Genomic DNA, 25,059 nt, shown 5'->3' with positions numbered 1-25,059 from the left:
AGATAATGAAACTGCCGACTGTATCCATTAAGTTTGAAATTACAAATCTGGACATTCTACAGTTAGAAGAGAACATTCTATCCCAAGAGATCCATATATACTGTGCTTTACCTGGATGTTGAACAACCAAAATGCTAAGCACTATTACAAGGAAAGAATCAGTAGAGATAACTCCCAAACCAGGAGGAGATTTCCAAAATTACTCTTAGGTCTGTGGACAATAGAGGAAGAATTAAAGCAACACCTTTTGTCCTGTCATCACAAGACAATGATTCTTTCTTTTCTTTCTTCTACTGCTAGAATGAAAACAGAAACTAGCCACATGAAACAGACATAAGTTTCTTAAGAGGTAAATTAAATCAGGGATATGCAAGCATGGTAGTAGTCAACAACAGCAAATTGTAAGATTAAGGACAGTACTGAATCAAAGATAGCTAGGCTTTCAGAAACATCAAGCAATGCCTGCACATTATGCCAGTTCTGAACTTATTAAAAAAAAAAAATCCTCCAGCGCAATTTCAGCTGATTCCTCACACTGCAAACTTTATATATTTTCTAGTTGGAGAGTGTCTAGTAGCAAATGCCTTAACAACACTCTTCAAAACAGAGCAGCACTGAGCACAAATAGAAAAAGCAGTTAAACCAGACTTGCACAAGTTTCAGGCATTTTCTGGTAGGCACTGAATTTCATATAGGGATTGACCTTAAACTACGAGTCATTCTTCCATATTCAGAATCCTAGGTGACTCATAACATGACATAAACCATTTTTGTATGTTGAAAATGCTCTCAATAGATGTTGAATATGCTCTCAGTTGTTGATTTCATATGTTGAATATGCTCTCAGTTGTTTATTTGTCTCAAAAGAACCTCATCATGGCTGATAAACTCTCCACTTCCGTGACTGCAGTCACTTTGCAAGAGGTGGAATAGAAAAGAGTTGTTCACAGAAGACATGATAAATGCATTACTTATATTATTTTTGTACTACAGGAAAATGCTTAAAAAAAAAAATAAAAAGCAAGAGCAGATAGAATGCTGAGCTAAGTCATAAACTACTGCAAAAAAGGCAGGACAAAGATAATGTTCAGAATAGGATAAAATTTCAGAACCAGTTCTGAAAATACATGGGCCAGTTCCCTGACCAAATTCTAAACTGCAAGGAGGGACCTAAATACTAAAAAAAGTAAGAAAGAATTCAGAAGTCTGATGGCTTTGCTCTCACAAGAGTCAGTGTAATGAATTCTTACTAGCATTCTCTCAGACAGGCCATGGTAAGAAGTAAAAGTTTATTTTCTATCTGGCTAGCACAGCTAATTTTCATAATATTTTTTTTTTAATTCCTGCAGTAATCAGGCTGTTCAACACTGTTGACAATGAGGTGCTGATAATGAAACTCATTTATTTCAAGTCTTCAATCGCAAGAGCAAAAAGCTTTTGACATTCTTCAATTTTTCTTAGACCTTTGATTTTATGTATGCCACATCCAATCACACAACTTCTCTGAATATATTCAGTAGATGAAAACAATAAAACAAAATAGGATTATTTATAAAGCCTCATATTTTCATTTTGTCTGGTTGCCTTTCCACCTAGATTCTTGGTTGATTTCCCCACATCTAAAAAGAGAAGGAATACTGACGTTTGAGGGAAAGACTGAAGAAAAAAACAAGCGTCTGAGTTGCAGGAATGACTTTGTCCTCCTTGGTTAGCAAGCAAATGAAAATTAGCTATCAGAATATGCACTGCTTTGAGGCATCTTCAGACAGATTTCCAATTTCTCTCTCTTTCTCATGATTAGCTTGGTAGGCAACATCTCACCTGCCCACACAAAACCACCAGTGTGTCCTCCAGATCCACTCCTGGTAAGGCAATATCCAACTGAAGGGAACTGGTCTCACACATTCCTGTTGGTCTATCCACGATCTTGAAAAGCCAAGATAGAAATAAATAATTTTGAAGGTCAAAGTTTTATGCAGTCTACCCAAACCTTTGTAAGGCTTGGGTAGACTGAGCCTTCAGGGACACAAAACCCCACTGGTTTTGTGTCACTCTTCAGGGTTTCATTATGCTTTCACCAAAAAAACCATATAGGCATTAACTGTGAATGTTTGATATCTCTTTTTTTTTTAAATCAAATCAGTTGCAATGTAGGATTGCTGTAATAGGAGAAGACTCTATGAAAACAGGAAAAACGGACAGTCTTGTCTTCATTGCAAACACAATGTTTTGTCCACACATCCCAAACAAACTCTCCCCTCAGTCCCTCCAAGCCTCACTGTCTGCAATGCTCTACAGGATTTCTACTCGCTCCTCTTCCGTGCCTCCTCCCATTCACTGGCTGCAAGAGAAACTTCAATTTAATCTCCATGAGATAATTCAGAGACATTTTGGAAAATACAGAGTCTAGAGATTTCAGAATTTAGGTGTCTCTAAAATAAAATGAATGGAACAGCTTTCCTATCAAATCTATTATCTGAGCTCTGCAACTGCAGGCAAACAATACAGCAGCAATTTATATCCATAGGAAGGTGATGGAGAAAAACATCCTGGAAACTATTTCCAAACACATGAAGGGAAAGAAGGTGATTCGGAGCAGTCAGCATGGGTTTCCAAAGGGGAGATCATGCTTTACCAACCTGATAACCTTCTACAAGGTTGACTAGCCTGTTGGATGAGGGGAGAGCAGCTGATGCTGTTTACCTCAACTAAAGTAAGGCTGAGCCTGTAACATCCTCATAGACAAGCTGACAAATTAAAGGCTAGATAATTACACGGTGAGATAGATTGAAAATTGACTGAATGTCTAGGCTTGGAGGGTGGTGATCAGCAGTACAAAGTCCATTTGGAGGCAAGTCACAAGTGGTGTAAGCCAGGGATCATTACTGGGGCTAACACTGTTTAACAGCTTCATTAATGACCTGGATGATGTGACAGTGAACCTCAGCAAGTTCATAGATGGTACAAAATGGGCAGGAGTGGCTGAAACACCACATGGTTGTGCTACCATTCAGTGGGACCTTGACAAGCTGGAGAACTGAGTCAAGAGGAACCTCATGAAGTTTAATAAGGCAAAATGCAACGTCCTGAAGAGGGCTTTGGAGAGGAATAAACTCAGGCAGCATATACACTGGGGGCCAACCTCCTGGAAAGCAGCTCTGCAGAGAAGACCCTTGGGGTCCTGGTGAACAACAAGCTGACCATGAACCAGCAATGCACCTTCACAGGGAAGAAGGCCAGCACTATCCTGGGCTGTATTATGAAGAGCATTGTCCACAGGTCAAAGGAAGTGACCCTTCCCCTTTACTCAGCACTGGTGAGGCCACACTTTGGAGCACTGTGTGACCAGGTTCGGGCTCCTCAGTACAAGAGAGACATGAACTTAATGGAGTGAGTCCAGCACAAAAATGACTAAGGGACTGGAGCATCTCTCACATGAGGATAGGCTGAGAGAGCTGGGACTCTTCAGCCTGGAGAAGAGAAGGCTCAGGGGAGATCTCATCAATGGGTATAATGGGTGGGGTGGGAGTATAGCTCAGTGGCAGAGCATTGTCCATGCTCATTGCAGGGGGTGTGTGAACTAGATGACCTTTAAAGGTCCCTTCCAAATTATTCTATGATTCTATAAATACTTGATGGGAGAGAACAAGGATGAGGGAGCCAGACTTTCCAGTAGTGCCCAGCAACAGGTCAAGAGGCAATGGGCACAAATTAAAACACAGGAGAGTTAATCTGAACATGAGATGACACTTTTTTACTGTGAGGTGGTCAAACACTGGCACAGGTTGCCCAGAGAGGCTGTGGAATCTCCATCTGTGGAGATATTCAAAATCTGATGGCCATGGTCCTGGGGAACCGGTTCTAGCTGACCCTGCTTGAGCACAGGAGTTGGTCTAGATGACCTCAAGAGTTCCCTTCCAAACTAAATGACTCTGTGATTGTCTTGATATCCAGTAAGACTAGAAACACCTTTTTTGCAAGTGTGAAGCAATGCAGTCCCTACTACAAGGGGATCAGTTGCCAGAATAGAGACTTTTCAACCTGCATATTTGACATACGAACATGAATGAATAAGTGAAGTTGATGAGCCAAGGATATCCTAACAGCAGAATTTGTTCTTCAGATATATTCAGATAAACCCCAGGGCTATTGTCCCTGCTTATATGAAAAGCAGATTGGTAAGGACATGCTTTGGAGAGTTCTATTACAGTCCTCATAGTGGATGATTATGTAAGTTGTATACGGTACTACTGCATTTTTAATAGGGAACAGACTGTCACCACCATCTTTTTAGGCAGCAGACTACAATCCCCAGGCAAGATAAAATCTGCTGTTTCCACCAAGTTTCTGCAGTCATTGTGGAGCAAGCTGACTTGGAAACTGCTGCCTAGCGCCTAGAGAAAGATAATTCTTACAGCTTGCTTCACAGGTCTGGTAGGAAGACAGCTGAAACTTGGGAGGAGCCAGAAGCTGCTAATTTGCTGATTGGTGTTATCTTGTCTCTTTGCTTTATGCTTATGCCTTGTCAGCAAGGCAGCAGGGTTTAAAATCATACCCAACTTCTTCTCCAAGCCTTTGAGAACTATGACTTTGATACTATGGGTTTTGGCACGACTGAAAAAACAGACAAACGCTTGATATTTTAACTCCAAAATGTTATCTCTGCGTAATCTAGAGTATGAATTTATAAAAGGCCAGCTGTTATGTGTTATGCAACTCTTACCCCAAATAATAGAATTTTAAGGAATTCTACACCCAGTAAGGAGATATAAACTGAGACTTACCCGTACAGGCAGGCTTTACAGCAGAGCAGCTAATGTACGATAAACCCATATCCTAGAGTATCACTTATGATTTAAGTAAACAAATAATTACTGGCAGAATATTGCAATAGTTGTCTGATCACTCATCATCTGCTGTTTTATCAACAATGATGAAAAAATTAGCCATCAACCATCATTACTTGTGGATGTTTAGGAGGAGGTTAACTTCAACCAGTCAAAAGGGATTTCATAATTAATATATTTAGAGATGTGAAGGAATCCTGACACTTCAAAAATTCTAATATGATGTGCATGGGAAAGGTAAGAGATTGTACATACAACTGATGAGGTGCTCTCTTCCTACATAAAAATGGAGCTGAAAAGCTGAAGTTTATATAAGTGGATTAGGAAAGCTGTAGATGCCTCTCCTATCTGCTTTGTTTGCAGATTTTACAGTGCCTTGATGTTACAGCAATAAATCAGGATGACTGTGTTTAGCCTACTTACCTTCTCTTGCAAGGACAAATCTTGGTTAACTATCTCTACACAGGGCAGAACAGAGCAAAGGACCATTGCAGCAAAGTATCAACATAAGGGTTGGATGATTTAATACAAACTGTGTAGTCTGGCAGGAACTTCCAGTATCCGGGGCTGCATTTTTCACTTTCAGCATGGCAGAGAACATACTGCCCTGTTCTCAAACACACATTTAACTTTATTATGGAATGCCAATATCAGAACAAGCTGTCAACCACAGTTTTAAAACCACAGCATTTAGAAAGTGATGTAACATGAATTCTACTTTGACTTCAGATTCACAATATACAAGAAGTCATCTTATATTGTCTGCTTTTAAGGCAACAAAATATTTTAGGTCATGACAGTTCTCTACATATACAACACATGCTAGAATAAACAGTATGGAACTTAACATATGCAATGAGCGCTCTGCAACATGCTAGTCCATGCTCTATAACATGTTACCTACTAGGTATAATGGCTACATAGGCTATAATGGCAAAATACATGTTGTAAAATGGTGACAGAGAGAAGGTGACAAGAAACATGGAGTGAGACAGATTTTCTTCATAATTACTTTCGCTCAAAAAGGTGCAAAGATATCAACAAAGTAATATTGATTGCAGTATCACTAATTCTCTTATGGTTTTTACTCCCAAGTCCATTCATGTTTTACCCCTGCAACCCAAAGGAGATGGTAGTAAAAAAGCACAAGGAGGAAATCAACAGCCCCTAAGCCCACATGGATGGGTGCTAGGGAAGGGGCATAGCGGCACAAGCCAGACAGTGGCAGCTCAAAAAGTTTTAAAATACTCTATTTGGAAATATGATGTCACGATTTTGCTTTCCGATTATTTCTTTACCCTTAGCTTTGCTTTCAAACTAATTTCTTTAGGTTCATCATTAAAAATCTCTGTTCAACATAGAATTTCACAATCATAAAACCTCTGGCCTTCCACACATAGGTAAGAAAAGACGCTGTCATTGAGTAATTCTTCACCATATGTAACTGCCACTACACTTAGTGCTATATATGTAATATGCAAAAGAATGTTTGAGTTGAATAGAAACAGTTCAGCAGAGCTAGACACCAGTGAGAAGATGAGACATTTAATTAGAAGCAATGTTTTGAAGAAAACACAAATTCACCTGCCCATTACTGTATGACCAACTAAAAGGCATGTCCACCATGCAGGGATTGATAGGAGCTGGGGGCATTATAGCCCACACAGCCACTGTAGTTTATCTGTACTCAGATCAAGAAAGTTAAATTATAATGCCCAAGGATCTCTCTATACATACTAAAGGTTATTTCTGGCAGGGTCAATTAAACTTCATGAGCATCTTTGCTGCCACAGCTGGAGCACTTCAAATCATGAACTGTTTTATTTCAAGCTAATTTAGGTACTACATACTACATTGCCTTCTGGCATAAGTTATAAAGCAGATAATAATAACAGTCATACACCCTCAGCCTATGCACAGCACTTAGTGAAAATGTCAGCAGTTAGTTACTATAGATACAGAAAGCAAACCATTTCCACATGTGAAAAGTGCTCAAGTCACAGCCCACAGCAGTAAGGTTGTAATGTGGCTCACCTACAAGAGATACTATAGTGGCATGATTAAAAAGGTGAAAATCACACTCAGCATTAGCACAGGCTAATCCAACATAAACATATCCCCACAGCAGAACCACTGCATTCCATTCCTTCAGTGTCTGATGGATGTTAGTGTTGCATGAACACGAATACCTTATCACAACTAAACACATACCCAACATTTCTTCCTTTTCTTCTGGTAGTGACTGATTCAAACTAAGGCCATCTACTGGAACTGAACGTTACATGATGACATAGCACTACCTTGGGTTATTTCTTTGCAAAAGGCATCTACATCCTTGGCCACTATACAATGGAGTACTAGAACGCTGCCCTGTCAGGACTTAAAGTTCTGTACAGCCTCGGCTTCTTTTACAATGTGTTTTTACATCATGTCCACTCTCTGTCACCCGAGGAAGGATTTCACAGACATTATCACAAAATACAAAGCTAATTCCACAGCTCTTTATCACCTCTTGTGGTTTTGCACATAATTTCCCTACATTGTTCTAATGAGGGAAGCATGTGTCTTAGAAACTATGCAAGGAACTTTTCTTTAGAAAGAACCCAAAGTAATTTACAGTGTATGCAACTGTGCTGAATGTTTCTTATGCCCAGGCAAGATAGCTGTATTTAAAGAGTGTGACAACTGCTTAAATTTGCAAGCATCAGTACAGGCCAACCTTGACTGCAAAGCTAGGTTGTGATGTTTAACTTTCTAGGTATGAGCTTAATCAGCAGACCCAGATTTGAATATTTTAACTTAAAAAAAAGGCAAAATTTCACTGCTGAGAAGTCAGCAGGTACCACATTTAAACAGGGCATGCAAATGAAAGCTATTATTATTCTTTACTAATTGTTAAGTTTCCAAGTGATCTCAGTATTTCACTGTAAAAGACAGGAATAATGAATTCTCTCAGGTTGAAATATAAAATAAATGGGAGTGTATCAGAGTATATTGTAATCTAGAATTCTTTTAACTGTCAGTGAAGTTCATGGTATTTATTGTATTAACAGAGATACCGCTATCAATGAAATTAGCCGATCATTTTTGATTAACCAGACATAGCATCAGTGAACTACTGAAATAATATGTAAATGGTTCTTAAAATTTATATGAAAAAGTTGCCAGATAAAATATATCAGTGCCATACCACTAAAATAATCTGTAAATAGTTCTTAAAATTGATATTAAAAAGTTATGCCAGTGCTATGCCTGCCACAGTGTTCTATGTGTCTTCTGTAATAAGCAAGGAAATTCATACTTTAATTTAATGGTGTAGCATGCCCTGAAGGGAGAAAAAGTGTTTTCAACAAAGAGAAAACATTTACAAACACACTTATTTATAGAGGCATGTGATAAACAGACTCATGTGCTCACTAAGTTAAAAAATAATAACATTCTTTTTTGATGAATTAACAAAGCTACCATGTATCATAACTTAATCTGAGTTTCAAGATTTCTTATTTATGTATTTGTTCTGCTTTGGTTTACTTGTGTGTATCAACCTTCTCAGTGCTGTAACACAATTCACTATTCTGGTTTGAAAAGTAGTCAGTCACGTTTTTAATTTCCAGCACAAGTAAACTAAGCTTCGTTAATGGGTAGACTTTCTTCTGTGTAGCACTTTTTAATCAAAGGTTACAAAGGTTATCATGAGCATAATCTAGGCAGTCAGAGGACTGAAGAGCAACAAATTGCTTTTTTTTTTTTAATTTTCTTATGTGAATATGATGGCTGAGACCCAGTTCTCCTACTCTGAAAGCTACTCTGAGTCAACAACACAGTAGACACTTTGGAGAAGCTACAACAAACTAAAAATATGAATTCTTATTGCTGCCTTTTATGCCTTACAAAGTTTTTATTCTGAAAAATTTTTCACCAGAAATTATTTCAGAAAATGACTTGCAAAAACAGAATAACTAATGAAATATGCTTTTTCCTTTGACTTTTTTGGACATCAAATACGCTGTCAGAAGGCAACTTGTTAAGCAACAACTAGCAGGGTCATATGTGTTCGCAGACGTAATGTTTAAAATTGTAGGCAGGAAAATAACTAGAATTCAATAAAAATAAGGCAGATAATTCTTAGTCTGAAGAACAGGAAAAAGTTTCTTACATGTTTGGACTTCTGCTAAAGGACAGTTTCTCAAGGAAACTGATTGCAACTCTCATCCTGGGACATTTAAAGCTCAAAAGCTGAACTCCAACTCAATGTAGAGCACAGCCTTGCATGGCAGAGAGCGGGACTGCAGGGCCCGAAGAAAACCTTTCTGTCTTCTGTGATTGTATAGCAGAGAGTTACTGGATGTGAGCTCCCACTCATCTCCCAGGTTTAATGAAAAATTGGAATCAATTGTTACGTAATCACTAGTTCTTTTAGACACATTCCTCCTTCAGCCATATTTTAGTCATACCGTAGCCATAACCATACTTGGTGAATGCAGATCACTTGACAGGAAAGTAAGGTCAGTTTTGTGGGACAAGTATTATCTTCTACAAGGCCACCTGATGTAGTTGGGAAAAAAGACAAGTTTAGGGCACGCAATTATTTGTTCAGGTTTGAAAGGATAAATAAAGGTTGGAACAAATTGATCCCAGTTTATCTTACTTATTTTTAAAAATTGGACAATTTGAAAGAAAAATGTAATTCCCCCATGGCAAGGGAGAGCCAATGAGGTAATTAATAGGGCAAAGAATGGCACAGAGAAACAGTACTGCTACTGGTAATATTAGAGGTTCTTGTGAAAGACAAAGAAAGAAATTATGTGGAAATTATTAAAGATCTTCAAAAAATTAAACACATTTAAAAAATCATCATGGAATTCAAACGTCATGAGACACAAAAAAATGATTACTGCTTCCAAGAAAATATCATGAGAAATAATTTTCTTGGTAATTCCTTTCCAGATGAAAGAGTGATATATTAACACTGAAGAACTGTACAATAACTGAGCCCTGAAAGCACTCAGTAAATCATTTAACAGAGTTTGGCAGATAATATCAGGAAACGTTTTAAAAAAGTCTCTCCCCCGCAGACACAAATCACTATTATGAGTCTCAGATATGAAAAAATTATTTGTGTTAGCTTTATTTGTTATAAAGGTGAAATACTCCAAATTTGATTACATTTCAATTTGTTCAAACTTTTCATACATTTTAAATTTACATCTTGTAATCTTCTTGTTTTCTTATTTATTTTTCCCAGAGTTAAACAGTCAGTCATATACCCAACTAAAGGACCTGGCATGTGAATCCAAGGTGCAGCAGGAAGTGACATCAGTAATTCATTAGGTAATCTCTGATCCTCTACTCAATCAGTGTCAGAGAGTGATATTTCTACTAAAATAGTATTTCAGAAAGCGGCATTCTTCAGATAAGACTGAGATTCTTGTCCTAACATCTTTTGTAAGTTTCAGTGAGTTTTTGGGAGAGCAGAGATGTCCATTCCAATGTTAAGAGGCGAATTTCAAGTAAAGGTGTATGTTTTGCCTCTCAAATCTTTGCACTGCAATATCAAGTAGACATTGCGCTTTACTTCTTGTCCCGACAAGTCATGTTGCTGACATACAGCAGTTTGTTCCACCCAAAAGTGGGGACAAAAAACCTTGGGTGCTTCATAAATGATTTACTAAATATATCTTGAGATGAAAGGTACATACAGAATGCAAGATAAATACACATCTTAAACAAAGGAATAATGAAAAGAAGTGTAACTTTCTCAACAGTTTGCAGTATGTACTGTTACAAGCATAACGAAAATCCTAGCTATGTCTTCAAAGACTGAGGTCATACCAACACAATTCCAGAAAGTCCTTTTGCACTACTGCTGAAAGCTGTATAATGGAGGTATTCTTCATGGTAAATCTTACTTTCATTGCTCTGTAATGGCAGCATTTTTCAATGCTGCACTTACCAGTGTTATGAAGAGGGAATGTGCTAACACCAATTGATACCCTCTGGTTTTGAAAGCATTTAGTACTAAACAGTGCTGTGTAAGACAGAACAACAAGAAACACCAAACAGCACCAAGACCAGGAAGGACACCTGTCAACCATGTCACATTTCTTCCCGTATATACTCATAATGTGAACTCTGACTGTACTTATATTCTGTTGCTGTAAATTAGTTTCCTCTAACTGATATGAAAAGTTGAAGTTTTTCTATGACTTTTCTCTTTCCACAGAGCTTTAGTCAGGCAGCCGTTGATCTATTACTAACATTATTCCACTGAAACCACAATATCATGGCATAAACATGAGCTGCCAGAAATTGTGGATTTGCACAGAGGCTTTCGGAAATCTGTGAGTAGGCTTTATTATATGGGAAGACAGACTGCGCAAAGAAACACCACTCAATGAGCCAAAATTTAAGATCTTAAAAGTTGCTACATCTGAGCTAGTGAATGCTTTTTGAGAATACAGATCTCTAGGCTTTGCTAATATGGAAACCTTCTTTGAGGGATAGTTTAGCTATGATAACTATTTCATTATGAAAAAATATGTTTGTTTTATAAAGACTAGGTATGGATTAAAAAGAGTTCTTACTACAAGTATGGAATACATATTCATATTAATTAAATAGACTGTAAACCAATAATATTATTTTCCTTACTGAAACCAGGTTAGATGTACTATAAGGTTCCTGTAAAGCACTAGAGAATACCTCAACATTAATTCTTCTCTTTATTCTCTTCCAGTTCTTCACTGAAATGCTCTTGCATACCATCCTCCTATTTGCCATCATTCTTTTCTTTGTTATACGTTTTCAGCTTGTACATCTCTCTAACTCAGTCAACTGCTTGCTAATATGTACTTACTAATTTGACAGTGATGGACGCAGTTGCATTTTATAAGCTCCTGGAAAGCTGCGGGGTTTTGATGACCCAATCATTCATCACAGGCCTACACTTCTTTTGCCATTAGTTTTCTAACCAGAACTTGTTGGATAGGTTTCCAGCTGGCAGAGTGAATTCACATTGCAAAGATCACCCTGAAATTTGTGCCTGGTAGTTTGCATGTAGTATGTGCTGGAGTAGACAGTATTTGTGTGGTAAAAATAGTTTACTCATTTGGCACAAAAAGATATGATAATGCCATTCATCAGAAAAACATACAGATGGCAGTTGGATTGTCTCAGCAAGGGTTCATATTCTGTATTCTCTCTCAGTTGTCTTGTTTGGTTTTCATGATGATTCATCTGATGCTGCCTGGTGGGCAACTACAGTGCTAAAAGCCTAGTGGGGACAGAGAATATAGCCTGGCAGGCATTCCAGGACTTCTCTGATGTCCAAATTTGCACTTTCAGTAAAAGCTAACACATTTCCAAATACATTCTTGCCTATTCTGACTTCCTTTCCTGAGATCTCCGTGATATCTTTCCTTCTGTTGTCATCTGGAAACATTTTATGCTTGTTTGAACATCAGTTCATAAATCTCTTTTGAAAGAAGGATCATTCCGAAGACAATTCTTGAACTCACTATATCCACTCTCTTGCTTTGTGTATGTTCAGTATGTGATCCGGAAAATCTGTAAGACTGATTGACAGACTGACAAATTCCACCTAATTCGTACTCACCAGATTTAGCCAGTCATCTTCAGCACTTCAAGCAATGTTCTACCAATGTAAGATTTTGCTTTTCTGATTCTAAATAACTGAAGGTTTGCATGAGTCAAAGAGAATTATTCAATGGTATAAAACCGTGGTCTCTCACCAAGTTTAATGATATTTCAAACCCGAAGTGAAAAAGTAATGTGATATAAACTGCACAAAAACTAAGCATGAGATAACAGAGTGGATGTGCAAGAAAAATAACATTATGGAACACAATTTGCATTCTGGATGCTATCTTGGAAATAAACCAGCCTTTGAAAGATTATTACACATTTAAAAAATCTACCAAACAATACAAATACATGACTTATTTAAGACGGGTTCACTTCAGAAGCAGTTTATTACCACCTGCACTACTAGACTAAATGGGAGTAAAATTTAAAAAAAAAAAAAAACATGTAAAAAGATTTTCTCCCAGTTAGTTCCAACTAGAGTTTTTCTCCATGAAACAAAACCAATAACAAAATTATTTTAATACACTGCTATACAACAAATAGCTACTGTACCTACCAACCACCCCCACACACACACTATATTGTTTGAATATCAGATATACACAAACACAATACATTTGCTATGGTTAAGACAGAAATTGAGCCACAAAGATAGCTTGCCCCATATAGTACAGGAGATCTACAAGAAAGACAGGAATAAAATTCAATTCTTGCAAACCCCTGTTTTAACCACATCATCCCCTTTAGGAACTCCCTGTAGTAAAGAAATTTGATACAGACTTTTTTTCTTTTCAAAGAAAGCTCTAACATAGGAGCAAAGACTGCGCTCTGATTTTTTAAGTGCTTTCAGTTTTATGCTGGCCTAAATGTGAACAGAAGTTGCCCTATAAGTTTTATAAATACTTGGCTAGACACCAAACACTGCACTTACATAAGGCCATATAATCACCTGACACTTGTAGCTGCCTCACTTATTTTCCAAGAATTTTAATCCTATTTTCCTGAAACTATCCCTTTAGTGAGAAAATATGTTTATTCTATTACTTATATGCTTGCTTTGGAGACAGTTTCATTTATCAAACAGGAAAACAATATTTTCCACTCTCAAGCATCAGAAATCAAGAGATTTCTTTGTACAGCAAAGTACAAAGTGTGGCTTGTCATATAAAAGGGCCCATTCCTCAACTGTGCACTCCCAGGCTGTTTCTACACATTTAAAAGAATTTCTACAGAATAATGAAGCTTTCCAGCTCTTCCTTCCTGCCAAACAGACAGACCACCATGCCAGCAAGTAATGCACATAGCTGGTGCACAGCAGTTACGAGACTGTACAAAGAGCAGACCAGAGATAGCTGCTTGATGGTTGGAAGCAGAAGTAACTTGAACTTCCTATTATGATAGGTTTTGGGTTTATAGAATGTTTAAATGTATTAACTAACCTCTTCACTTTGCTTTAGTTCATATTTTATGTCAGATATGTGATGGGTCAAATCCCTAATCCCATGAAGTCAATGGAAGTTAAATAATAACTAAAGGTCGCTAAAGTGACAACAGAATGTATTAAGAAGTCTCTGAACCACAAATTGTGGGAAGCCAGAACAATACTCCAGGGAATTACCACTTCACTTTAGAAAGGATTATTGCATGCTTTTCTTACACCAGGTTCAGGCTGGAAGGGACCGCTGGAGGTCTTTGGTCCACCATCTGCTCAAAGGATGGTGAACTAGAGCAGGTTATTCAGGCCATATCCACTCAGGTTTTTAATATTTCCAAGGATGAAGACTCCACAAGCTCTCTGGGCAACCTGTTCCAAAGTTTGACCACCCTCACAGTAAAAAAAAATTTTTCTTAAGTATTTCAGTTTGTGTCCATTGCCTCTTGTTCTGCAACTTCGTTGCAGTGGTGTCACCTTGTAGTTGTATGTATATTGGGGGAGTATCTGGAAATCTCCACTGTTGCAAAACCACCAGCTAACTCCACTTCAGATGTACAAAAGATCACTCAAAACATCTTTCACTGTCAATCACTAGTATGTCAAAGCAAATTAAAATTCCCACCATACTCCTACATAAGCACTTCCTACTATTACTCCTGCAAGCAGTTTTTCCCTAAAAAAACAGATCTATCTCATAACACTTCTATACCGTTTGAGGTTCCAAAAACCAGAAAGGGCTTGTCATACATAAGGGGTGGAGGGTGGGTGAGGAAATTAGCTGTGCCTAGAAAGTCAGAGCAAAGTCTTAGAAAACAAGTTTTACTTCTGTAGCTACATGATCCATAAAGTAGGAGGAAAAGGAGAAGAGTATGAAATTAACGGCTGTGAAGAGCCACTGATGACTCCACAGCAACTCCCATTCTGTGCTCTCCAACACTTTCCTCCCGTAACATCAGCAGAGCAGCAAGAGGAAGGGGCTCCAGGCTGTAGACACTGCTGCAGCACTGGCACAGGTGGACAAGACAGTGACTGCTCTCAGCAGCCTAATACCCTTGGCATCTGTTTTCTTTGCCTATGCCCGAAGACAATCTTCAGTGGAAATTTCTCTAGCGCAAAACCAACTGGTAGTTTGCGGCTACACCAGGCATTTCATTGTTCTAGCACTTGTGCAGATACAATGGTTGAGGTAAGAGAGCAGAAGGAACAAAACAGTGCACAGGGACTCCTATTGCTACTTCATCCTATTCTGCTCTGACACAACACAACTGGAGGCCACCCAAGGATGGAGTATGTAAGGACAAAAGTCAGTCACTTAAAAGCAAGTACAACTGCAGGAATACTTTTCTGTGTGAATATAAGGGATTCCACATCCTCGCCTAACGCCTGACATATCCACAGCCTCCAATATAAATGAAGCTTTGGTGACCCAGCTGCCTTCCGTGGGCATTATGTAGATCAAGTATGGAACCTGTCCTGTGGTACTCATGAAATTCAAACTCTGATGACAAACCAAAAGGAATTAAATATGAAGTTGCACTTATTTATTAAAATTCCTGCCTAATTGAAACAGTTATGTATAATGGAATGAAAACAGTTAAAAAATGAATCTGTTGTTCCCTGTTACTGAAAAATAGTTTATTCTTTTTGTTCTTTTCAATAACTACACTGTTCCACCGAAAACTGAATCCCCTCGATAAAAAAAAAAGCAGTTTTTAAAACTTCACTACTGAACTTATCATACTAAGTAATTATTTGGAAGGTTGGCAACAATCTCTATTTTTGTCTTTATCTTCACTTTCCTGAAAGTGCAGTTCTTTTACATCCAAACATATATTGCTTCTGAGATGCATTATGTATGACGGAAAGTAATTAGAAAATTGTTTAAAATCTTAGACCATTAGTTTCGTGCAAATGGAGCTGACTTCAGTTTCTTGCTTGAAAGATTTTTTGACAAATAATGCAGTTAACTGCCAATTTTGTAGTGGGAAAACTAAACATAAATCAAACTATGATATTTTGTTTTCTCCATCTCATCTGAAACATTGTTCCCAACTAGTTTATTAAACACTGACTTTATCTCCAACTCAGCACATTTACCACGTTAAGTAGGAATTCAAACTTCCATTCCTTCTAAGTGCCAAGCCTGCAGGAAAACAACATCTGCCTGGAGATCTGTGAATTTTCTTCTACATTGTGAGAAGTACATTCCAGCCAGAGAATTCAGCTTGTACAGCAGAACAGGCACATCAAGCCCCTCTAAAATTCCCATGTGGTACTGACCTAAAATGGAAAATGCTTAGAGTTGAATTTACATGAAATAAAGCATGTTAGGTCAGTTGTTAATAAATAAATTTTAAAAATAAATCAAATTTTAGGGATCGTGTTTGTGTATCCATCTGTCTCTACCTTGACTGAGTGGGCAAAAATTAAAAAATTAACTTTAGTTCTATCTGGAATGAAAGAAGAAAAATTGGACACTGCTTTAGAAAAAAAACTTCCTAATTTCATTCAGCACTACCTAACACCTTCCATGAATGGAATTTTTGATGAGTATCATGAATTTGCTTTACAATTAATTTTTAATTGCTCTTGAGCATCTTCAGAGACTTTTTTCGTAGGGCCTGTTCCTAACTCCAAGAGACAAGTAGTGGAACTACAAGATAGTGTCTCTGCTGCAGGAGAAACAGCAGTGGCTTCTCTAAGCAGTATGTACATTTTGATAGGGTGGTGCTGGCAGTGTGTAATATGGGCTAAAACAGAAATACAGGTATGCACAGCTAATACTTACTAATGAAACTAATGCTAATTTGTTTGGAGGGAAGCTCATACATGTTATCCTTTTCTTTCCTTTAACCTGTAACATGCAGCAGTGATCCTGACCACAAGACCATTGTACATCAAGGAACTAGTGACCCACACAGCAGTTAACCTGAGGAGGTCCACCTGGCCTGTGCTGCACACCCATTTTGGCCTTCAGGCCTGTGTTGTGTGGCACATACGCCTTGGCCACAGGATAAACCTAGCCAGCTCATTGCAATCGGCAGCTCCCACTTGGTACCAGTGATTCCACCACCTGCGTGTCCATCCCTTTACCTAAAAGTGGAGGAAGGAATTCTCATGTGAACATCCTTTCTGTTTGACAGTAGAAATGATGCATCAAGCTGTTTACTTGCAAGAAAAGCCTGTAATAGCTCACATAACCAAAAGGGGGTAAACCTTTCTAAGACAGGACCTGCACAGCACACTGTATGCTGGTCGCAGGGAAGATAAACTACTGAAATTTTTGGAATGCAGAAAAGCACACCGTATCACTTTTGTCCCTGTTTGTACTTCTGCCTGTAAAAGTAGTAATTTCTTTTTTTTTTTTTTTTTTACATTTAATAGCACTTATTACTCTCTTCATTTAAAACTCTACTTAAGTTTTGTTTCAGAAAACACTAAACCTTACAGAAGCTAATGCAAACTGTTTTTAAAAAGATTGTAAATATTTGTTCACAGGTACATGCATATATTCATGTATATATTTTAATAGGATAATGACATGAGAATTGCAGCAATGAGGTATGCAGTGGAAACCATAGTGGAATCTAAGGTAAAACCCAGTATTCTGAAAACCAAAATTAAAAAAAAAAAAATCAACTGACTGGAATGTCTAAGACAGTGACATTGTACAAATGCTTATTTAAAAACAATGATGAATCATTCTATAGGCATTGTTATTTCTTATGTAAATCACCTTAAAAATTATGATTTTAAAGCAGGATTTCTTAAAACAGTCATTCTGGGGAAAAACTGTTGTTTGCAGTAAGAACTCATAAAAGCATTATGGCTTTCTATTGAGATCTACAGAAAGGCAAGCATTATCTCAAAATGGAGCAGTATCAAGACTGAAGACTTGTTTCAGATGTACTGGCACATGTTATCATTCATATGCTTCTGTTTGGGGCAGATAAGGATCAGAGATTCCTTCCAGATATCATGCTCTCAGAACGCTGTGGACACAGGGAAATCTGAGCTATGGTACAATCTGAACACAACCTGTATTTTGCTTTAGGTGACATCAGAAAGTAGCCACATCTGTGACTTGCCAGCTTTACACCATCGGGAAAGAGGTGATTTCACTAAGAAGAGGGACAGCTCAGTCCCACTAGTGTAAACATAATCAAAGAGATTTGCAGTATGTCTTTGGAAAATGTAAATGAACTACCTTCCCTTTTGCTTCCACCTCCTTCCCAATAATTATTTATTCTACCCGAATTTCCCTCTTCAAATACCCGATATTTCTCTTACAATGTAAGCCTTTTTCAATGAGAAAGCCATCTGGATAAGTTAGACCACAGGCTGCTGCCTTCTTTGCTCACATTTCACCATTCTTGACATGTGGACTCTGATATGCTGTAATCTATCAGCATCTAGCTTATTTGGAAACCTTTCATTCTGATCTATTATTGTTTACTTAATCATAACAGCTTACTTAGCTACTCTGCCTAAGACACAAATCAGCCCTACAATCAGTATAACCTGCTTTTAAGCTTGGAATCAGTTACTGGCCTGACTGTTAATTTTGTTAATGATGTTGCAGAACTCAAGAATTCTGACAGTCTGGTAACCCCCAGGTGTTAGTACTGTAAACATCAGAGTATTCCACTCACCATTTTTATCAAGGTAATCCAGGTACCAAAAAAAGCACCTCAGAGCAATTTTTTTTTTGAAGTAAATGTTTAAATATAGTAAAGAAAAGCATGTTGCACTTTCTATTTCTACAATTAATAATAAATATTTACATCTAGACTACATAGTTAACTTTTGGCTTAGATTTATGGCCAGGAATTGGGGTGTTAAAGCAGTCCAAGTGGGAGGATGAAATATTACAGGAGTGATGAAACTTGACACAGTGAGTCACACATCAAATCTCCACAGTTGAGAGCCCCAGGACACAAACAGAGTACTTTGTAACAAGAATGCTCTGCAATGTGTCACAAAGGAAAACAATGACAACAGCTTGTCAGGTTTTCAGCTTTTCAGTGAAGGACAGGTATGAACTGGGTGTGGGGTGGGGCTCTCAAGGTGACCTACCAGTAACAGCCCAGCAAAATGCAAACGGCAAACAGACCCAGGATGCCAACAAACCCCTGAAAAACAGCAGCATAAGCTGTTCACTTAAAACACCGTGATTTTTTTTTTTTTATTAGAGGTAGAAATATGAAGATAAATAGAGTATATTATGTGATTTAAAAAATACTCTCATATGCATGGGCTTATCAGTCTTTCAGCTCTTGTGAAACCCTTCCTGGACAATCAGTTGAGGGACACAAATCATTAAAAAAGATTTGTAAAATGTAATGCTTATATATTGTTTGACAAGGACAGAACATGTAAGACAGAATCCATCTGGGATGGGCTACTTACTACAGAGCCACCTGTGAGAAAATGTGATCAGCCTAGATTCATATGACTGAAACTTTGTACCACTGCATGGACAAATTATGTCAAATATATGTTGGAAGGAAAAAAAAAAACCATTGGTTTATTCTGTTTTTTCAGGAATGGAAATGAAATTAAATGAGGTATTCTTTTGTATCTACATAGATCATTTGTGGACAACAGCCAAAGAACAGATACTCATTTATCTTGCTGTAGAAATATGGTGAAGGAGAAAGGCAGGAGAAAGACTGGAAGACTGAATGTTCTTTATACAGTCATGCTGAAATGAGGAATTTGAGAGTGCTCACTTCTCTCCTGTATGATCCCGTGCTCTGTTGAAAAAACTAATGGTCTCTAAATTCAATTCTGTCATCTGCTGTCTTTGGCAAAAGTGATATAAAGGTGTCCTGCACTATGCAAAGATCTCCTGCACTATGCTTGTAGGAAAGTTGAAAAGATGTGGCTGTGATATCCCAGCCTCTAGTGCACAATGTGCTGTGTGATGCTATTAATGTTTAAGAAGCAAATAGGACATAAGTAATAGTAAACAGGTACAAGCCAAAGTAGAAAGGAGATATTGAATAGTCAGAATAAACTGTAACATTCATCTTGTTGCTAAGAGGTAAATTATTGCCAATTAGGCCATTTAATTAAATAATTGTTTTCTGCCACCTTGATTAAGTAATCACTTTTTGTCCAGCTCAGATTTTCTTCACATAACACTACATTTAGTAAAGAGTACTATTCATAGTCTTTGAAGAAAATTCATTTATCTTCTGTTCTCATTGATGGGAAATAGTTGCCCAACGCTCTAAAACCTCTGAAGGAAGGATGCTCATTAGATAAGGAAAAAATTGGATATACATGCAAACTCTGTGGAACTTTGTGAATGAGAAGTACCTAAGACAAGGAGCAGTCACTTCTCTGATCCTAAAGAGTTATCTAAGAAGAAGTAGTAAATTCAAATTTTGTAACTGTATCAACTCCTTTTGAATTTTTAAAGACTGGTAACTTTACTATTAACTATCTGGAAGCTCAGTGATTTATCTAGTACTAGTAGCACTAATGTACACTGCCTGGTTACAATCATGGTCAATAGCATTATACCCCATTCCAGCCTGAAGTCCAGTACAGTAGTAACAAATAATATTTTTTCCTCACTTAGCACTGTAAGTAGGCTGTGAAGTATTTTCTTATTGCTATATGCATTTCTTAAAATGTATTTTAATTGACTGAAACTCTGAATTTAATTCCACATTTATTATTGACTACCCAGAAAATGCTTTTTTCAAGAAGCTAGATACCAACCATAATAAGCTTTTTTCCTTCCTTCTCCCTTGGTTTAAGATTTGGTTTTACAATACAGGCATACTTTTAATGCAAATATGATGTAATGACTGTTATTTTTCCCCCCTTTTTTAATTGTATAAGAATGAGCAGCAATAATTATTAGAAATTAAAAGAGAATTCTATTTGAAAAAATATATTCAAAACTAAATATATCTCAATATTATTTATCTCAGAGGATGATCATAAGCAGAGGCAAAACATCCAACTTGATAGCAAGGGATATATTAGAGAATATATATATATCAGGAAACATATTAAAAAATATTAGTGAATATATAAACAGATACCAAAATAAATTGTTCTTTAAATATCAAATTGTAACACAGAGCACATATCCCAATCATTATCTTTTACTTTTGCTATACAGTCTTTTAAAAATAACCAGCTTGTACTTTTTCTTTAATGTGAATCCATTAACACCCAGAAAAGAGATTTTAGTATACGCAACACAACTGTTAGCCAGCAACTTTCAGCTGAAGGAAAACATCCTGATAAACTGAAAAAATGGTGACTTACTTTTTGCACACTTTCTTAGTGAGTAATTTTTATTTTAAAAAATCCTTCTTTAATGAAAGTCTTTTTAGTACTTCCTTAGCTATTATTCTGCTTTTTGTTCATTATTCAGTCACAGTCCTGCACTAAGAGCTTTAACTTCAAGAATAAATAACTGATTATTCAGAGCTCTGTATCTCTTAAAATTTAGTATTTCACACTATCAGTGCATTACTATTTGAATAATTACAACATAGGAGGCAATATTCCACTGAATATTTAGCTATTTTATAAATCTCTTGATTATATGGAACTCTCCTACCGGGCAACAATGGCAGAAGGAAGGAGTCCAACCAGTCCAAGGATTCTCTTCCTAAAGAAAAGACAAATATGACTCATGTCATATCTGGAGCTAAATTACTTTTTTTAAACTGGAGAAATTTAAAATAAAACCTTCTTGACCACATTAAGTTTGTTATCCTGCACATGTAGAAACATTCAGCTATCTTTTGGAATGCACAACCACATATCATATATGGGAAAAGAAAAAATACAAAGAACATGAAAACAGGGAAATGAGTGACTCCAGTCACTCCACAATTCCGAAGTATAATTGTCAGATTTACTGAACCCCACTCATTAATGGCAGTTGATATTAATATCCATACAAACATATTCATATATATCCAAACATGCCAATATTAAGTGTGACAACTGTGTAGCATGTTAGAAGGTGATACATTCAGTCCTGGTGCAAGCAAAGGAATGAGTTAACTGGACACTTGAAATTATGTGACTGCAAACTGTTTTTCAGTTTTCTGTTTTTCCTTTCCCAAGAATCTAGAACCCCACATGAAATACCCGCATATGCTATACAGCATGTATGATGAAGTTTGGTACTGTCCTGAGGCATCATGGTTGTCTAATGCTAGTCTGCAAGAAATGCAGCAGTGTTATTGCAACTCCTTAGAAACTTAACTCGGGCCAAGACACAGACACCTCAGTGTGCTTACGATTCACAGCCTAGAGTCCTCTCTTAACTGTCGGATCAAATTACCATTCTGTTAAAAAAATGGAGCAGGGCTTGCTGCATTCTGTTAAATCTCAGCCAGGATAACAGAAGGAAGTGAGAAAACAAACGCCTCCCAGATAGCAACCTATTGTTGCTGTGTATCCCCATTAAACAAAAAAGATTCAAGTCAACATATGGCAGAAAACTGATCCTACCCAGCAAGAGACAGGGCTATTGAAAACAAAGACGACTCTGCTCCATTCCAGTTAAAGTTGTGCCACTGTGAAGCAAAGAATTCTGTAGTCTGTAGGAATAGAAACGATGTGTGAGATTTATCCCAAGGAACAGGGCATTTAGCAGGGAGTGACACATCCTCATCTCTAATTTACACTCCCAAGACAATTTAAATTCATGCAGTCACTCTTTAAGATAGACTACTTAGAGGGAGGAGATGGGTTTGAACACTCTCAGACAGAACCAAACTGAATCTTCCAACTCAGTAATCTAACAGATATGTTGTTAAATAAAAGGTTATTCAAGCCCTCCATCCTTCGTGTTAAAAGCAAGCAGCTACAGCAAACTAAGCAGCTCTGAATATGAATGTGTGCTTGGTGTGGCCTGAGAATACTGACAAAATAGAGCCCTTGGACACAAGCTGAGGATTGTAAATGGCCGAATGGGAAATAGGTGCTACTGCACACTGAATGTGCACAGAAGTAAAATCCTAGGCACTCTAGAGATATAAATTAAAATCAAGGAAGAGCCTTCTGATTTTAGGCATCTCCTGGGTTAGGCAGCAGCTGTGTGAGATTTCTCAGATCACATTTTTGGACTTAGGCACCTGAATTCTCCCTAAATCCTGCTTTAGGTACTTAAGTCCTTTATTGGATCTAGCCAATAAACTCACTCACTCTGTCTTTACTCTACCTGGTTAAGTATTTTAGATCCTATTATGTTTTGCCTCCTTTTTTATTTTTAATGAGATCCTTATCTTTCTAATATGTAGTTACCTGTTTATCCTATGTGTAGTTGGTTTTTTTTATACTCACTACTGCATACGTAATTACTAAGTGTAATTAAATAGTTTACTAAAGCCCTTATTTCAGAAGTACCGAGAACCCACAGCTCCAATTTCCTCAAAGGGAATTAAGATCCCTTGGAAAAGCCATACTGCAGCCATGTACAGAAATGCCAGAGATACTGGTAGCAGTCTAGACCTGTTCAGCTCACTTTAACTTTTGAGACCAAGCTGCAAATGCAGCTCTGGAGACTCTCATACCTAAAAAGATTTACTCAAAGCCAACTTCTGCCCAACGCTGTGTTGCACAAACAAAGGTTAGTATTCGTTTTACTGCAGTGATGCTGAGCATTTTTCCATTTCAAAGTCTGCCTGCCAGAACTATCTCACTAAAGCCCCAAAAGTCTACTAAGCAACAAAGAACAAACTGAAACAAAACAAAACCAAGGTGGTTCTGAGGATTCATTAGTCCTTAGCCACAGCTGAAGAGACTCAAACATCACTGGCTAAGGTCTTCAAAAGCTACACCATTCAAGAATTGCTTATTTTTAACATGGTTTGACATTTTGGTTTTTATGTTTGTTTTTTTCTAGAAGAAAAGGTGGTAATAGTTTCCCAGTAGAACAATTAGTTCTCAGGAACATTATGCTTTTTTTTTTTTTGAAGAGTATGACTCTTATTGGCCTAATCTAATCTTTCTTCATTTTATTTTGCCTTTGCTACACATATCTTGGCAAAAACTTACAACAGCTGGATAGCTAGCTACCTTTAAAGAAATAGAGGGAAAACAGCCAGAAAGCCATTACCACATTTCTCTTAGAATATAACTACCTTCTTTGGGTTAACTACTTTTTCTTGGGATATATGCCAAGAGAGACTGTAAAAAATGGGGCTCAGCTCCAGATTTCCAGTACATAGGTATTAATTTTTAAGTTCACTGCCTGTTCCCTTAGCCTGGGTTGGGTTTGCTCCATTTTGTTTATACTGCTGTCAATTTCTGAAGATCTTAAATCTGAATAATTGTGTATAATCTACCTAAAGTGGGGTCGAATACAACTTAAAAAACTATTTTATTGTCATCTCATGTTTAATTAGTTGTACACACTACTTGTACAAGGAATTGCTTATAGAAACATTCAATCAGCAGCTTAAAAAACATAAGCAAGGAATGTACTTCTACCTCACTGTACTGAAGGCATAGTACTTTGTAGGTACCTTTCTGAACAAGGACAACCAAGACTTACATAAGCAGTTGTAAAATACTGCTCTATGGTAGGAAGGGGAAGGACAATCCCTGGAGTCTTTCTTAGAATGGCCCATGTGAAGTGTGCAATGGCACAGTTTTGTTTTAAAGTATCACTTATCTGACCCTACAAGAGGAAAAAAAAAAAAAGAGTTTCTGTGTGCGTGCTATTTTAATGGAGTGGTGGTGGTGCTATGTCTTATCTAATCTAGTAAAAAGTTGCACGTCTTTTTTTTCCTCTCTTACATAACTATCACATCCTGATGGTAACACAGTGAAAGATTAGAAAATTGAGTTTTTTTCTTGTTTAGTTAAATATGCCAAAGGTGAAATAATGCACCAAAACCAAAGCCTGAAGAATCAACTGTAGCTTAAAGACATACGAATGACCACACTGGGTAATACCAAGGTCCAACTAGGCCCAGTACTGTTTCCAACAGTGATCAAAAATGAACATCTAGAGAATAAGGACAAGGTAAACACACAGCCAGATTTCTCCCCAAATAATCCAGAGAATTCCCTCTATTCTTGCAGCATACAGCTGACATGTACGTAAGAACAAATCTGAAGTCTGTATCTTTAATCCAATGAACTGCTTCAAGATCTTTCTACAACCACACAAAACAAACTTAA

General features: G+C 37.3%; 1 protein-coding gene across 5 annotated transcripts in view; it reads right to left on the bottom strand.

Moving 5' to 3' along the window:
- The window catches only part of TRMT9B (tRNA methyltransferase 9B (putative)), a 116,670-nt gene that overhangs the window by 89,422 nt on the left and 2,189 nt on the right, over positions 1 to 25,059 (bottom strand). For 3 of the 5 annotated variants that reach the window (XM_072861867.1, XM_072861865.1, XM_072861868.1), the window contains exons 2-3: positions 22,381 to 22,469; positions 21,476 to 21,526 (exon numbers count right to left, since the gene is read on the bottom strand). The gene's annotated coding sequence lies outside the window, so the exon portion shown is untranslated. The remainder of the gene's footprint in view (positions 1 to 21,475; positions 21,527 to 22,380; positions 22,470 to 25,059) is intronic. The other 2 variants (XM_072861866.1, XM_072861870.1) reach the window with 1 other exon arrangement.

Source organism: Ciconia boyciana, chromosome 5 (assembly GCF_034638445.1).
Source record: "Ciconia boyciana chromosome 5, ASM3463844v1, whole genome shotgun sequence".
In the NCBI taxonomy this organism is placed as follows: Eukaryota; Metazoa; Chordata; class Aves; order Ciconiiformes; family Ciconiidae; genus Ciconia; species Ciconia boyciana.
The sequence above is the reverse complement of the archived record's forward strand: the minus strand, read 5'-3'. Positions and strand labels throughout refer to the sequence as shown.